At 39.1% G+C, this 15,063-nt stretch overlaps 1 long non-coding RNA gene across 1 annotated transcript; it reads left to right on the top strand.

Moving 5' to 3' along the window:
- The first annotated feature begins 2,011 nt into the window (after nt 1-2,011).
- Nucleotides 2,012-7,470, top strand: LOC138880446 (uncharacterized). Its single transcript, XR_011403095.1, has 2 exons — nt 2,012-2,556; nt 7,204-7,470. It is a non-coding gene; the product is annotated as an uncharacterized lncRNA (long non-coding RNA).
- The last annotated feature ends 7,593 nt before the right edge of the window (nt 7,471-15,063 follow it).

Consider the following 15,063-nt stretch of genomic DNA (forward strand, 5'->3'; position numbering starts at 1 on the left):
AAAATCTGTTCTTCCATATATTTTCCACCATTGATAGCCATTAAAAAGCTTGAAAGCTTTGAATTCAAATTTGGGTTTTCAAAAATCATTATTTGTTTGGATTGGGTGTTGTTGTAAATAATTCGGAATATGTTTAGGAGTTTTATCTCAATTTTGAGGAGTTTTGGTGAAAATTAGACTTGGTTTTGACTGAATTTCAGATTGAAACTCGAAGAAGAAGAAGAAGAAGACATATTTCCAGAAATTGTAGATAAATTGTAGAATTGTAGATCAATTGTAGATAAATTGTAGATTGGGAAGACTAAAACTTCTACAAATCTTCTACAATTATGTCGAAAATGTCAATTATGCTACAATTGAAATGGGAATTGAGATATTAAAATTCAATGTATCCAGTTTGTCGATATCTTGTAGATAAATTGTAGATTATTTGTATTCTGATTGTAGATGCATTGTTTTCTGTTTTCACAAATCCAAAACGACTAAAGCTTCTACAAAATCTTCTGCAAAAAACAGTCTACAATTTATCTACAATTTTTCTAATTTTTCTACAATTTATCTACAATTTCTACAAAATTACTACATTTATACTACAATTAAACTACAATTTTATGCGGAAAAAAATATTGACAACAAAATTTGCTCTTCATCTACAAAAATCGTCACCGTTTATTGGATTGGTACATTGAACTTTTTCCGACAACTTTTCTGGCAAACGGACGATTACCTACAAGTCTACCACAAGCAACACACCTTCTGAAATCTCCAATAGCGATGGTAAAAAGGAGCAGCGACGGTGGTGCTGACCATGTACTCTTCGATATTTTTTTCTAGTAATTGAAGGACCACTCACAAGTGTACTGTGTACAGCTATCAAATCAACACAGCTTCCGTCAACTTATGCTGGCAAAATAGCTTCATTTAGCTACTACAATTTTAGCAATTATTACATGAATTACTAGGTAAAATGAAATTCATCACCTAGCCAACAACTTATTTAGTATACTTTTTTTTATGTTTATAAAAATGGATAAAAAAGCAAAACAAAGTAGAATAAGAAAGAAACGAGAAATAGAAATGGATAAGAGAAAGAAATGGGGAATGGGAGGGGGAAAACGGGCTGGTCAGATCTTAGTAATTAAGGGGAGAGAGAAACATGCGATATATGGACACCTTTAATTAAGGAGTAAGAAATTGCCAATTAATTATATCTTTAAATTAATTATGGTATATAAATGGTAATTTGGTATGCTGAAATGTAATAAACACAAACCTTAAACATTGAGGGTAATAAGGTTTCATATATGGTATAGGAAGGTAAAAATCTTATTGCCAAATATACACCCAGTCCACTTCAAAATCGGTCCAGCCCCTTCAACTAGGGCTGTTCATTCGGATCGGATATCCGAAATCCGAACCGATCCATTCAATTTTGAATTTCGGATTTTGGATTTGATCGGATTTCAGATTATGTTTATTAAAATTTCGGATTTCGGATCGGATTTCGGATTGGTATATTTTAATCCAATCCAATCCGAAATCCGAAATTATTAGGACATGTATAAATACTACACTTTAATTTACATCAACCTCCAAGTTATTACCTTTACAATTGCTAGATTTAGCTATATTGGTACCATAGTACTCTCATAATTGCATAAACATGAATTTTTCTTAATGTATTGCCTCTTTTACAAAGAAAATATACATATTAGTTTAACTTTGAGGTATAATAATACGATCCGATATCCGATCTAATCCAAACTTTAAAATTCGATCCGATCCGATATAATTCGGATCGGATTTGGATTGCATTTTCTAGAATCCGAAATCCGAAATTCGAATTCGAAATATGTTAAATCTGATCCGATCCGTGCATAGCCCTACCTTCAACTACCAAACGACCACGGTTTAGGTGGAATGGTCAACTATCAGTCGTGGCCTTTCATCTTTTTTGATCCAAAGGCAACAAACTGGCCAAAAATATAAAATATAACTGTCCGAATAGCTTATCCCCCCCCAAATGACCTCTCTCATTCTCTCACATACCACTCTTCTCCCCCCTCTCACACTCCACCTTACGCCACCATCAGAAATTGCCAACGGCATCGGCACCACTCCAAACAGCCCCAAAATACCACCATACAATCCCCATCACTCCCTCGTCTCTAATACACAATAATCTTCTCCGAAAACCTCACCGTTTACCACGTCTAATAGATCTGAAAATCACCAAAAAACCTAATACATTCCCTTTTATGATTCTCCTGATTTTTAGCCCATTTGAGGTTGATACTTACATCAATCGAATCCTTAAGATGAACGCTATCATTTCATGTCGGTCTTTGGCCATTTCATGATCGGCAGAAAATGGTCAAAATTCCATAAACCATCCAAGCTCGCCGCTTCGTTCCTCCTGTTGTTATGCTGACTTGAAAAGGCTATTGTTATACGCCGCATTGGCCAAAAATGGATAACCTCCGGCTAGTGCTCGTATAGCAATAATCTTTGCCTGCCGGAGTCCTGTTGGATTGCCTGCGATGTCCACTTCTGTCGGTAATCTTATTTCTCTCCTTCCATGAATTTGTTTCCTGTTATCATTAGATAAATTTGGTATCTACATATTCTAGGTTTTTAGTTACTCATGTTTTAGTTACTTAATTTTGTTTTCCTTTTGATTTGTTTGTTTGTTTTAATTAATTGCTTGATTAGTTTAGTGTCAATTGCATCAGAGTTTGTTTAGATATTTTAGGTTCTGATTCTTTCGCGTTAGTATGTAATTTTAGAGCTTGCCTATTGGAAAACAGGGCCAGCGATGTTGACTAGGTGACTCAGGGCTTCGTTGTTGGGCATGTAGGTTTTTTACACTTGACGTCCAAGTCTTTAATTAAATCTAGCCCATCTAATAATAAAAATGCTAGATGAAGCAATAAATAACAGGGAATTTAAGGGGCAATTATTAAAGCAAAGAAGGAAGGAATCTTAGTTATTCATTTAGGAAGCTTCTAAGAGGGACTAACTTGCAAGAAAAGAAAAGAAATGGGAGGGTGTTAGGGACTAAAGAGCAAAACAAAAATACAAAAGGGGGAAAAAAGAAAGAAAATAACTGAAAAAGAATCTCTGCATTTCTATATAACAGACCAATTCTGCATTCATACTGGGGACGGATATTCACCCTCAATACACTCTTCCTAATACTCTCTCATTCTCACATGCCTAAGCATTTTAGTAGCAGCTGGAACTTGCAGAAAATCCATATCTGAATTTGAAAGTTTGAAAACAAAACAAAGAAAAACAAAGGAAAGTAGCATACAAAGGATAGTCTGTTGGAATTATAGTTGGTTCATCTTCATTTTTTTTGTTTCAATATCATTTAATTGGGAGTTGCTGCTTTTCTTTCCTGAATTTACTAAACTTTGCTTTTTTGGCCTTTATTTGGCATTTCCTAAAATGTTTTCTACACAACCAGGTATTGAATCATGAATTAAAGCCTATGATTTGTCAAAAAATTTGAGTTTCTGTTGGTTTGTCATGAAATCTGAATTGCTGCTGCAATATGTGTTCCATTTTCTCCATGACTTTGTTTTTTACTCAAATTTGTATATAGACATGCCTCTGTTGGCATCAGTTCTCTGTTTATTTTGTTTATTTAACTGAAATCCAAATTTAAACTACTCACAAGCTAGTTTAGTGTTATTGACAATAATTTACAACATTTAAACATCTCATGATATCATTAGATCTGTACTTAGTTGTGTTTGTTGTTTGTTCATGAGAAAATTTCTGCGGTAGTATAGAATATACAACATGTTAAAATACAGTTTGTTCATCTAGTTAGAAGCAGATTTAGAGTTGATGTTTTTAGGTTAAACGAATATAAAAAGATGTATTTATCTCATGTCTCAATATTCTAATTAGTATGTGTCTGAAATCTAGAAATCTGATTCGTTCGTGTTAGTATGTAATTAATCAATAGATTAGAGTTAACATCTCTATTATGATCTAAGTAATTTGAACCACGTTAGATATTTTAATGGATTGATTTCTTCTTGAACTATTGAGCCTTGTTTTCTTAGAAAATAATGGGTCTGGTCTTCAGCCTTATTGAGGCTGCCTGGTTGACCCAGGGTCAAACCAGCCTTGAATTTTATGTTACTTGGGCTCAATTTCAAGCCCATCCGGAATCTGTAGCCTTATGTGTATTACTTTGAAGGGTTGTGATGTATTGGGCTTTACCTCTAAGCTCGTCTTTGCATAAATGGACCCAATTAAAGGTCCTAATATGATTGTTAATCCAACTCAATTGATGACCTTTCCACTCCAAACGCTAGCCTAGGTCATCTTCGTTTAAAAGACAAATAAATAAATAAACATAGTTCTTCCATAAATGATTTTAGTTAATGTTAGACTCTTGTCACATTGATGTAGTTTTCTAAATCATTTTTGGTTTTCAAAGGTGATGCACCTGCAATCTGTGAATTACTCAAATCATCCACACATTAATTCCACTAATTATGAGACCTTTGATCTCAAACATGTTTTTTAGGAAATTAATCAATCCTTGAATATTCGAAAAATGCTTTAAGCGCGCATTGAACTTACTATCGTGATTATGTATACGTTCGCGTGACATAATTACGAACCCCAAAAAATCAAAGTAAGCGCTCGCGCTACTCAGGCCAAACAATTTTAACAAATAATTAAGTGTTATTAATTGTGTGCACATACGCGTGACATGTTTTTAGCGCGCTAAATAAAACGGATTCACACACACGTGGTTCGTTTCAAGATAATTTCATAACGTCATAACAAGTAACTTAAATGAGATGAAAGGTTGAAATGCACATAGGTTCTAAAATAAGTAATAATCAAATTAATACGCTGAGTGTAGATTGTAAAGCAACCGCGTTACAATTACAGAATCCAGTAATGCCTAATACCTTCTATCGGGTTAGCAGAATTTCTTACCCGGTCTTCTGTGTTTCGCAGACCTTAAACAGAGTCAATTTTCCTTGATTTGGGATTTAAAAATAATTTGGCGACTTGGGATATCATAATAATTATTCCAAGTGGCGACTCCAATAAAATAACTAATCTCATTTCAATAATGTTACTTAAAGTGGAAAAATTTCTTTTTCCGTAAAAAGGCGGTGTGACAATGTGTACATGCAAATCCCACAGGGTTTGATAGTAGAGAACACACAACTTGTGTGTAGGTTAAGAAAGTCTTTGTATGGCCTCAAATAAGCCAATAGACAGTAGTATGATAAGCTGATAGAGTCCCTGTATTCTAGAGGTTTCAGACACTCAACCAATGACTACTCCTTCTTTACAAAAGGTAGGGTGGTTCATCAGTCTTTGTAGCTGTGTATGTTGATAATATATGATCCTCAGTGGGACTAATTTTGAATAAATCACAGCACTGAAGACATATCTACATAATCAGTTCAGAATAAAATACTTAAACAAGTTACACTACTTCTTGGAGCTAGAGATATTTTACAAGGATGACGGAGTGCTTATTTCCCAAAGGAAATTTACCAATGATTGGTTGATGGAGTATGATTGTCTAGGGTACTCCTCTATTTCATTCCCTCTTGATTCATCAACCAAGCTAAAAGCTGAAGAAGGCATTTTACTCTCTGATCCATCTTGTTATAGAAACTTAATTGAAAAACTCAACTTCCTCACAAACACAAGGCTAAATATTCCATACAGTATGCAATACTTAAGCCAGTTTATGCAAGCACCAAAAGAACCCCATCTTAAGGCTGCTATACATATACTTAGGTACTTGAAGGCTGATCCTACCCTAGGCGTCTTTTTGTCCAATGATCCTTCTTATGAAGTTACATCATACTGTGACTCAGGTTGGGTTGTATGTCCTGATTCAAGGAGGTCTGTAAGTGAGTACCTTGTGCTCCTTGGAGGTAGTCCAATTAGCTGAAAATCAAAGAAGAAGGCTACTGTTTCATTATCTTCTGCAAAGGCATAGTACATATCATTGAGAAAGGTGGTTGGAGAATTGGTATGGGTGAAGAGGTTGTTAGAAGAATTAACAGTTCCATCTATTAATCCTATTCCAGTTTTCTGTGATAGCCAGGTATCTGTGCACATTGCTAGGAATCTTGTGTTCCACAAGAGGACAAATCATATAGAAGTAGATTGTCGCTTTGTGAGAGACAAGCTGCATGATGGTCTGATTACACTTCATCATATCTCTACTCATGATTAACAGGTTGAGATTTTAACAAAGGCTCTCACAGGATCAAGCACTCAGATCTTTTTGGCAAGTTGGCAGTGAGTTCCTCACCTCCAACTTGGGTGGGAGGGGGAAGGGGGGAGGTTGAGATTATAGGGTTGTTATATTGTATTTATTTGTATTGTATTGTGATTGAGGTTATTAGTTAGTTAGCTTATGTGGTTAGTAGTTGAATTAGTTACAGGGGTAGTTTGGTAATTAGCATTTGTATTTTCCTATTTCCTTTTCTCACCTATATAAGTACTCTATTCAGCTAAATAGAAAGTACACAGAATTTTCCACATTCATTCTCTATCTAGAATTTTCTTTTCCTTTCCCTAGGGGCGGCTCAACGATATTCGAAGGCTAAAGCTAAACTTCAACGAGAAGTCCTAAGTTTTTCCATATTTAAAAACTCATTTAATAAAATTATTTTAGGTTTATTTTTATAGCTTTTTGAGATATAAAATTTTTAATTAATTTATTTATAATCGATTTCTTAACTAGGATTATATATATATTTCTACTTTCTAGGATTATTATTCAATTCTTTTAGGATTTCCTAATTTTCTAAAATATCTTTGTTAAACTCTCACCAATTTTTTTTCTCTTCTTGGATTCCATTTTATTCTAGCTTAATTATATTAGTGATTTGTTTATATTGCCTGTCATTACCTGTTTAATTGTGTATTTGTACCCGAGAGGCAGATTTTTTTGGGCTTATCTGTTCTAATTGCTTTGTGTTCAATTGCTTAACTGTTGAAAAGTCATTTTAAAGAAGTTTAAACTCAGCTAAGATGCTTTAAGAGATTTCATAACTTCATTGCTTTTTTACTGGTTTTGTACCACTTCTATACAGCATGTTGATGTACCTTTCATGATTTCCTATCACTCAATCTTTAGTTATGATTATTACTCACTGAGTTAGAGTACTGACTTTACTCCCTGCACTTCATGTGCAGATTCAGGTATTTCTGCACCCGGTAGCGGGTATTGGTTGATCAGCGGCAGAGTCTTTGGAGTTTAGCAAGGTAGCTGCCCGATGTCCGCAGCACTACTTTTCTCCCTTTGATGTCATTAGACTGTATTTAGTACATTTACAGAAAGTCCGTTGTATTTTAGACCTTAGTAGATGCTCGTAACTTGTGACACCCCGATGTCGGGCTATATTCATTTCCACACTTGTTTTATTTCGCTAAATCTATACTTGTTGGGGATTATCCTTATAAATGACTTAAATTGACTTATTAAACTGGTAAAACTAAATTTGGGAATTGTGCCGGCTGGCCATGTCTTCTCGAGAGGCACCATCACGATCGGTTCGATTTTTAGGTCGTGACATCTGAGTCCCGAATCCTCAACTGATGGTACCCTGATCTCAAGTCGATCTTAGAGAACACCTTAGCACCCTGCAACTAGTCGAACAAATCATCAATGCGCGGCAACAAGTACTTGTTCTTGATGGTAACCTTGTTCAACTGGCGGTAATCAATGCACATCTGCATGGTCCCATCCTTCTTCTTTACAAATAACATTGGTGCACCTCAAGGTGACACACTTAGTCTAACAAACCCCTTTGCTAACAACTCCTCAAGCTGCTCCTTCAACTCTTTCAACTCTTTCGGAGCCATACGGTACAGCAGAATAGATATAGGCTGGGTACCTGGAGCCAAATCAATACAGAAATCAATATCGCGATCCAGCGGCATGCCAGGAAGATCAGAAGGAAACACATCGACGAACTCCTGAACTATAGGGACTGAATCAATCGTCAGAGACTCGGCGGTGGTGTCCCGAACATAGGCCAGATAAGCCAAACACCCTTTCTCGACCACGTCCTGAGCCTTCATGAAAGAGATAACCCGGCTAGATGTATCAACTGTGGAACCCTTCCACTCCAACCCTGGAAACCTTGGCATTGCTAAAGTAACAGTATTGGCATGGCAATAAAGGACGACGTGGTATGGGTATAACCAATCCATGCCCACGATGACCTCAAAGTCGATCATATCAAGTAACAAGAGATCTGCTCTAGTCTTGAAACCACAAAATGTGACCACACAGGACTGGTAAATCCGATCCACAACCACAGATTCACCCACATTTGTGGACACATGAATAGGAGTGCCCAAAGGCTCCGAAGGAATAACCAGGAAACGAGCAAACAGAGTTGATACATATGAATAGGTAGACCCTGGGTCAAATAATAACGAAACATCTCTACCACAGACGGAAATAATACCCGTTATAACGGCATCTGAGGCCAATGCATCTGGCCTGGCCAGAAGGGCATAGAATCTGGCTGGAGCGCTGGCTGGCTGGCCTCCACCCGACTGAGCAGTAGCTGGCTGACCTCTCCCTGTTGGGCCTCCACCTCTAGGACGACCTCTACTAGTCTGACCTCCATATCTAGATAGCTGGGGCAACCAGTGCTGAAATCATAGGCTGCTGACCCTGTTGTACTACCTTGCCCCGAAGCCTGGGGCAGTATCTCCTCATATGACCAAGGTCTCCACACTCAAAACAACCCCGCGACACGACGACCTGCTGCCCTGATGGCTGTCACGACCCGGACTTCCCCCTCCCCTCGGGAGTCATGATGGCGTCTACTAGTGTAAGTTAGGCAATCCAATTATTTTACCCTTCTCATTTTTAATCCATTAACAATTATAAATTAACAGTTATAAATAGTGAAAATTTATAGAGCGGAAGAATGAAACTTTAACAATTTTAGCTAATAACAATACGAATCCATAACATAAACTACCCATTACTGGTGTTACAATCTCACGGACTGTCTAAGAAAACTACAAATAAAGTCTGAACGAGAAAGTACATGTCTCTATGTGAAATAGTAAAGAACAGATGAAAAGTTGATGAGGAGGGGATGCCAAGGCCTGCGGACACCTGCAGGACTACTTCGGGTCTCCTAGTGGACTGAAGGCAGCAACCCCTAGCTAAGGTCCGTATGCTCCAATACCGGGATCTGCACAAAAGAGCGTAGAGTGTAGTATCAGCACAATTGACCCCATGTGCTGGTAATTGTTGAGCCTAACCTCGGCGAAGTAGTGATGGGGCTAGGACACAACAACCAAACAACCTGCAGCTAGACAGTATCTAACAGAATAATAGTTATAAAGGCAATTCAAAAGTAACGGGGGAAAGGGTAACATGCTATGGGGGAAACATTAACATAATGAATCACAGTACTAGTAGAATAAAACAATTAAGGAACTTGAACCGAAGCGACAAGAAATCAAAATAAACAGGCAATAAATGCACAACATCACCCTTCGTGCTTTTACTCTCAATCCTCACCAATGCAATCAAGTAATGAAAATGTGCACGACATCACCCTTCGTGCTTTATCTCTTTTCCTCACCATATATGTATTAGAAATGTGCATGGCACCATCCTTCGTGCTTTATCTCTATTCCTCACCATATGCATCAATATTAATATAAATGTACACGGCATTACCCTTTGTACTTTATCACTCTTTCCTCACCAAATGCATAAATATGAATGTGCATGGCATCACCCTTCGTGCTTTATCACTCTTTCCTCACCTAAACAATAGCAACAACAATTTTCCGGCAAGGGAATCAACAACAAGAATAAACACATCCCGGCAAGGGAATCAACAGTAAGAATTAAGTACGTCCCTGTAAGGGAATCAGCTATAACCAAACTTGTATCAACACTTGACTTCACAATCAAAACCTCAACTAGAGCCAATGCTCAACAATAAACAAATACCACGAGTTAATCATAGGTCTTGCTCAACACAGAGAATCAACAATTTAGGCAATTTATTACTTATTAAGAAATACAACAATTACAATTTAAAACTCACGGGCATGCTTGACACCGACGTATAGATACTCGTCATCACACCTATACGTCGTATACTACACTAGCATATAGCAAATAAGGCACAATACCTATTCCCTCAAGGTAAGGTAAGACCAAACACTTACCTCGAACTTCCACGGCCAACTCAAGCCTCAAACACCGCTTTTCCTTTAGAATTAGCCTCCAAATTACTTGTATCTAGTCCAAATTAATTTAACAACATCAATAAATGCTAAAGAATTCATACCAATGCTTAATTATAGGTTCTCTATCATTTTCCCCCAAAAGTCAAAAATCGACCCTAGGCCCGCTTGGTCAAAACTCAAGGTTCGAACCAAAACCCGATCACCCATTCACCTACGAGCCCAAATATGCAATTAGTTTCGAAAGCCGACCCCAAAACGAGGTATAAATTCCAATTATTCAAAACGCTCTAACTCTACCCAAATCCCTAATTTCTACCATCGAAGAACAATATTTAAGCCTAGAAATCTAATGGGTGTTGATGGAAAAGGAAGGAGATGAGTTTAGGAACACATACCTATGATTTGGGATTGAATTTGCTCTTCAAAAATCTCCTAAGGTCTGATTTTAGGGAAGGAGATATGAAAATATGGTGTATTCCCGTTTTTGGTTCTGTTTTTAATCCACTGGACAAGTCTTCTTCGTGTTAGCGAGAAGCTTGTTGTGTTCGCAAAGGGTTAACCCCCCCGACCTTCGCGTTCGCGATACCTATGTCACGTTCGCATAGGGTAAAATCCCTTTCCCCAGTTTCCGGCCAAATGGCCTTCGCGTTCGCGATAGCCGGGTCGCATTCGCGAAGGTTAACACCCCCAATGCTTTGAGTTCGCATCCTGAGCCTCGCATTCGCGTAGAGGAAAAATTCGCTCAGACTGACTTACTCTTCGCATTCACGAAATTTCTTTCGTGAACGTTAAGAACAATACATCAGCACTCTAGAAGCAACAAAACAGCAGAAAATCCTAAGTCCTAAACACCCCGAAACCTATCAAAAACTCACCCGAGCCCTCGGAGCTCCAAACCAAACATGCATACTAACTCAAAAATAATATATGAACTTACTCGTGCAATCAAATCTCCAAATTAACTCTGAAACTACGAGTTTAGCATCAAAATCAAAGAAAAATCTCCATAACTCTCAAGTTCAAATTTTAACAACCGAGGGTCCGATTAACATTATATCAAGTCCATTTGTTAACAAATTTTACAGGGTCAACCTAAATACCATATAAGACCTATACCAGGCTCCGAAACCAAAGTAGGGGTCTGATACTATCAATTTCAAACACATTTAAATTTCCAAAAACTCTTAAAATTTCAGTCAAACAATTTTCTTCAAAAATTCATTTCTCGAGATTGGGACCTCGGAATTCAATTCCGGGCATACGCCCAAGTCCTATATCTTTCTACGGACCCTTCGGGACTGCCAAATCATAGGTCCGGGTCCGTTTACCCAAAATATTGACCGAAATTAACTTAAATTGAATTTTAAAGAGCAAATTAGCATTTTCATTAAAATTTTACATAAAAGCATTTCGAATATACATCCGGACCACGCACGTAAATCAAGGTGAGATAAAAGGAGGTTTTTAATGCCTCAAAACACACAATTGATTAGGTCATCACATGGATGACCTTGATAATCTGTAGACCCACTGGAAGAAGCCTGGATAGCCGGTGGACAGTATGAACTCTCTGGCATAGCACTGAAATAGGAACCTGAATAAACCTGGGGACCTGAATACCCACTGGAGGAACCCTGAATAGCTGGAGGGCGATAAGAACTCTCTGGCATGACGCTGAAATAGGGGCACCCTGGACCACCCCGAGCAGGTGGTGGTGCTGAATATGGGGATTTGCTGGGCTGACCCCTCCCAAGTTGACCTCTACCCCTAGCTGGGGCACCTCTGAACTCTCCGGAAAATCTATCCCTTTTATCCTGTTGTATCTGCTCCCTACCCCTTAGACGGTATCCCTCAATCCTCCGCGCAATCTCCACTACTAGTTGATATGAAGTCCCCATCTCCACCTCCCGGGCCATATTGGCCCTAATGCCACAATGCAACCCTGCAACGAACCTCCGCACCCTCTCTGCGTCAGCAGAAAGTATCATTAATTCATGGTGGGATAACTCAAAAAACCTCACCTCGTAGTCGGTCACAAACATCTGACCCTGCTCAAGCTGCTCAAACTGATACCACAGCTCCTCCCTCTCAGAGGGTGGAATATACCTGTCCAAAAATAACTGTGTAAACTGGCCCCAAGTGATGGGAGGAGAACCTGCTGGCCTGCCATGAACATAGGACTACCACCATCTACGGGCCCTGCCCTCTAGCTGAAAAGAAGTGAAGTTAACCCCATGCGACTCCAATATCCTAATGTTGTACAGTCTATCCCTGCATCTATCAATGAAATCCTGGGCATCCACATGACGCTCACCCCCGAAGACAGGAGGGTGAAGTCTAGTCCATCTATCCAACAACTTCTGCAGGTCACCATCCACAGTTGGTCTGGTCTCGGGCAACACTGCAGCAACTGGCTGAGCCCCATCCTCGGGTAGTGCACCCGGAGTCTGATACACTACAGCTGCATGACTTGGAGCCTGAGTAGTAGGAGTCTGTGCTCCCCCTCCTACCTTTGATGTAGCTGCATCCGCTAGAAATAAATCAGCCTGAGTCATGGTGTCCATGAACTGCAGCATACGGCCCATGACCTCTTGGAAATCCGGTGCTGTGATAAAGTCTGCCGGGGTAGGCTCAGCTGCGGGCACCTTGCCCTGCTCCTCAATGATAGGATCTCTCGCAGGATCCGCCAGTGGTACTACTGGAACAGCTCTGAGATGTCATCCCCTACCTCGGGTCGGTGCCCTCCCCCAGCCTCTACCTCGGCCTCTAGCAACGGGGGGAGCAGCCCCTTCCGGTTCTGGAACATCTGCCGTGTGTGTCCTCACCATTTGTGAAAGAATAGAAGAGGGAATTTAGTATACCAACCATTGCACGATAGGAAATGAATAAAGAGTAGTTTTCTAACACCCTATAGCCTCTCAAAGATAAATACATACGTCTCGGTATCAATCCGCAAGACTCTATTAGGTTTGCCCATGACTTGTGAGAGCTACGTGAACCTAGTGCTCTGATGTTATCATGACCCAATTTCATTATAGGTCTCACAAATAAACGTGGAAATATTAATAAGTTCTCATTTTACTTTACCAAAACAAGTGTAGGAATTTCTTAATTTGAAGTTTGAAACAAGTGATAATTAGTAACGTACCAAAAATAATTATCTAATTCCCAAAAAGAATAGTCTACCAATATGTGTGCCAAGACCTGGTGTCACAAGTATGTGGGCATCTAGTAGAATATACAAAAGAGTAAACCTATCCTACTGTCTGAAATAGAGTAGACAGCCACAAGTAAAGAGAGACTCCATCAAGCTGCTGAACGACATAGGAAGGGAGCAGCTCACCGTGGAAGTCTCGAACTATGATCAGGAACACGCACCAGACTGATAGCCAGATGTACCTGCCTCAGATCCTGTACAATTGAGTACAGAAGCATAGTATGAGTACATAAACAATATGTACATAGTAAGTATCCCGTCTAATCTCGAAGAAGTAGAGACGAGAGGTCGACTTGATACTTACTAGGGTCCAATAATATAATAAAGTTTTATGCTAAGCATGGATGTCACAGATAATATCAGATTATAGCAAGAAGTGATATGCCATGCCTAGATAGTATCCCAGTTAGCCATTTACATTTCAGAGCATTTAATAAGGTAAGTCATGAATAAGATTTCACATAAATATCATGCCACGTTATGCCGAGGTCGTACGACCCGGTCCAACAGAAATAAAACTGTGCACTCCGGAAGGTCGAATGACGCGAACCATAGATGCATCTATTTCTACCGAGGCAATCGTCCCGATCCACAAATATCAATTATCATCAAGAAGGTGCATAAAGGCGCATTTATACTCAAATAATTCATACAAGTGCATACGTTCACATAGGTTCATTTCCAAGTCTCTAGCATATCTTAAGTGATCTCATTAGCATGAAAGGATATAAACAATTACAAATTTGGCATGAAACGGGTCCTAAACTACCGGGACAATTAACATAGTAGTAGCTACGTATGGACTCTCGTCACCTAGTACGTACGTAGCCCCCGCATTTAGGGGCAATTTATTCAATTATTACACATATGGGGACAATTCCCTCTTATAAGGTTAAAAAGGAGACTTACCTCGCTCCGAAGCGTACTTCCAATACCAAGAACGTGCTTAAACCCTCAATTTGGAGCCGAACGATTCCAAACTAATTAAACGAGGTAGGAACTAGTCACTACAAGCTCGCAAGTTCGCATTCTAACTATTAAAGAAATTTTCCAATCCTAAACACAAGTTTCCTAAAATCCGACCCCAGGCCCACGCGCACGGATTCCGAAATTTTTCGAAGAAAGATGTTCTTTATAACCTAAGGATCAATAATATATGATTTCTACTTCATTTCATGGTTAAATCTAACTTTTATCAAAACCCTAGGTTTTGCTCTAATCCCATGATTTTTCCTTAATCTTTGTGTGTTAATCTACCCAAGACTCAAGTATTAAACTAGAAATAAGTGGGATGAACTTACCTCAAGATGCTAGGTAGAATATCTCTCTTTGGAAGCTACCAAATCGCCCAAACAATAGTGGAAATGTGTCAAAAATGACAAGAGGGGGATTGCATCTGCGGTCTCCCTCATCTACGGTCTCGCTTCTGCCCAGCATCTACCAAATCGCCCAAACAATAGTGGAAATGTGGATGCCTAGCATTTGCGGTCTCGCTTCTGCGAGAGGGGGTCCGCATTTGCGGAATTGGGCTAGGGGGCTGGGACCGCTTCTGCGGCATTGGAGCCGCTCCTGCGAAGCTGCTTCTACGGAGAAGGAGCCGCATC

This window comes from Nicotiana sylvestris, chromosome 10 (assembly GCF_000393655.2).
Source record: "Nicotiana sylvestris chromosome 10, ASM39365v2, whole genome shotgun sequence".
Taxonomy (NCBI): Eukaryota; Viridiplantae; Streptophyta; class Magnoliopsida; order Solanales; family Solanaceae; genus Nicotiana; species Nicotiana sylvestris.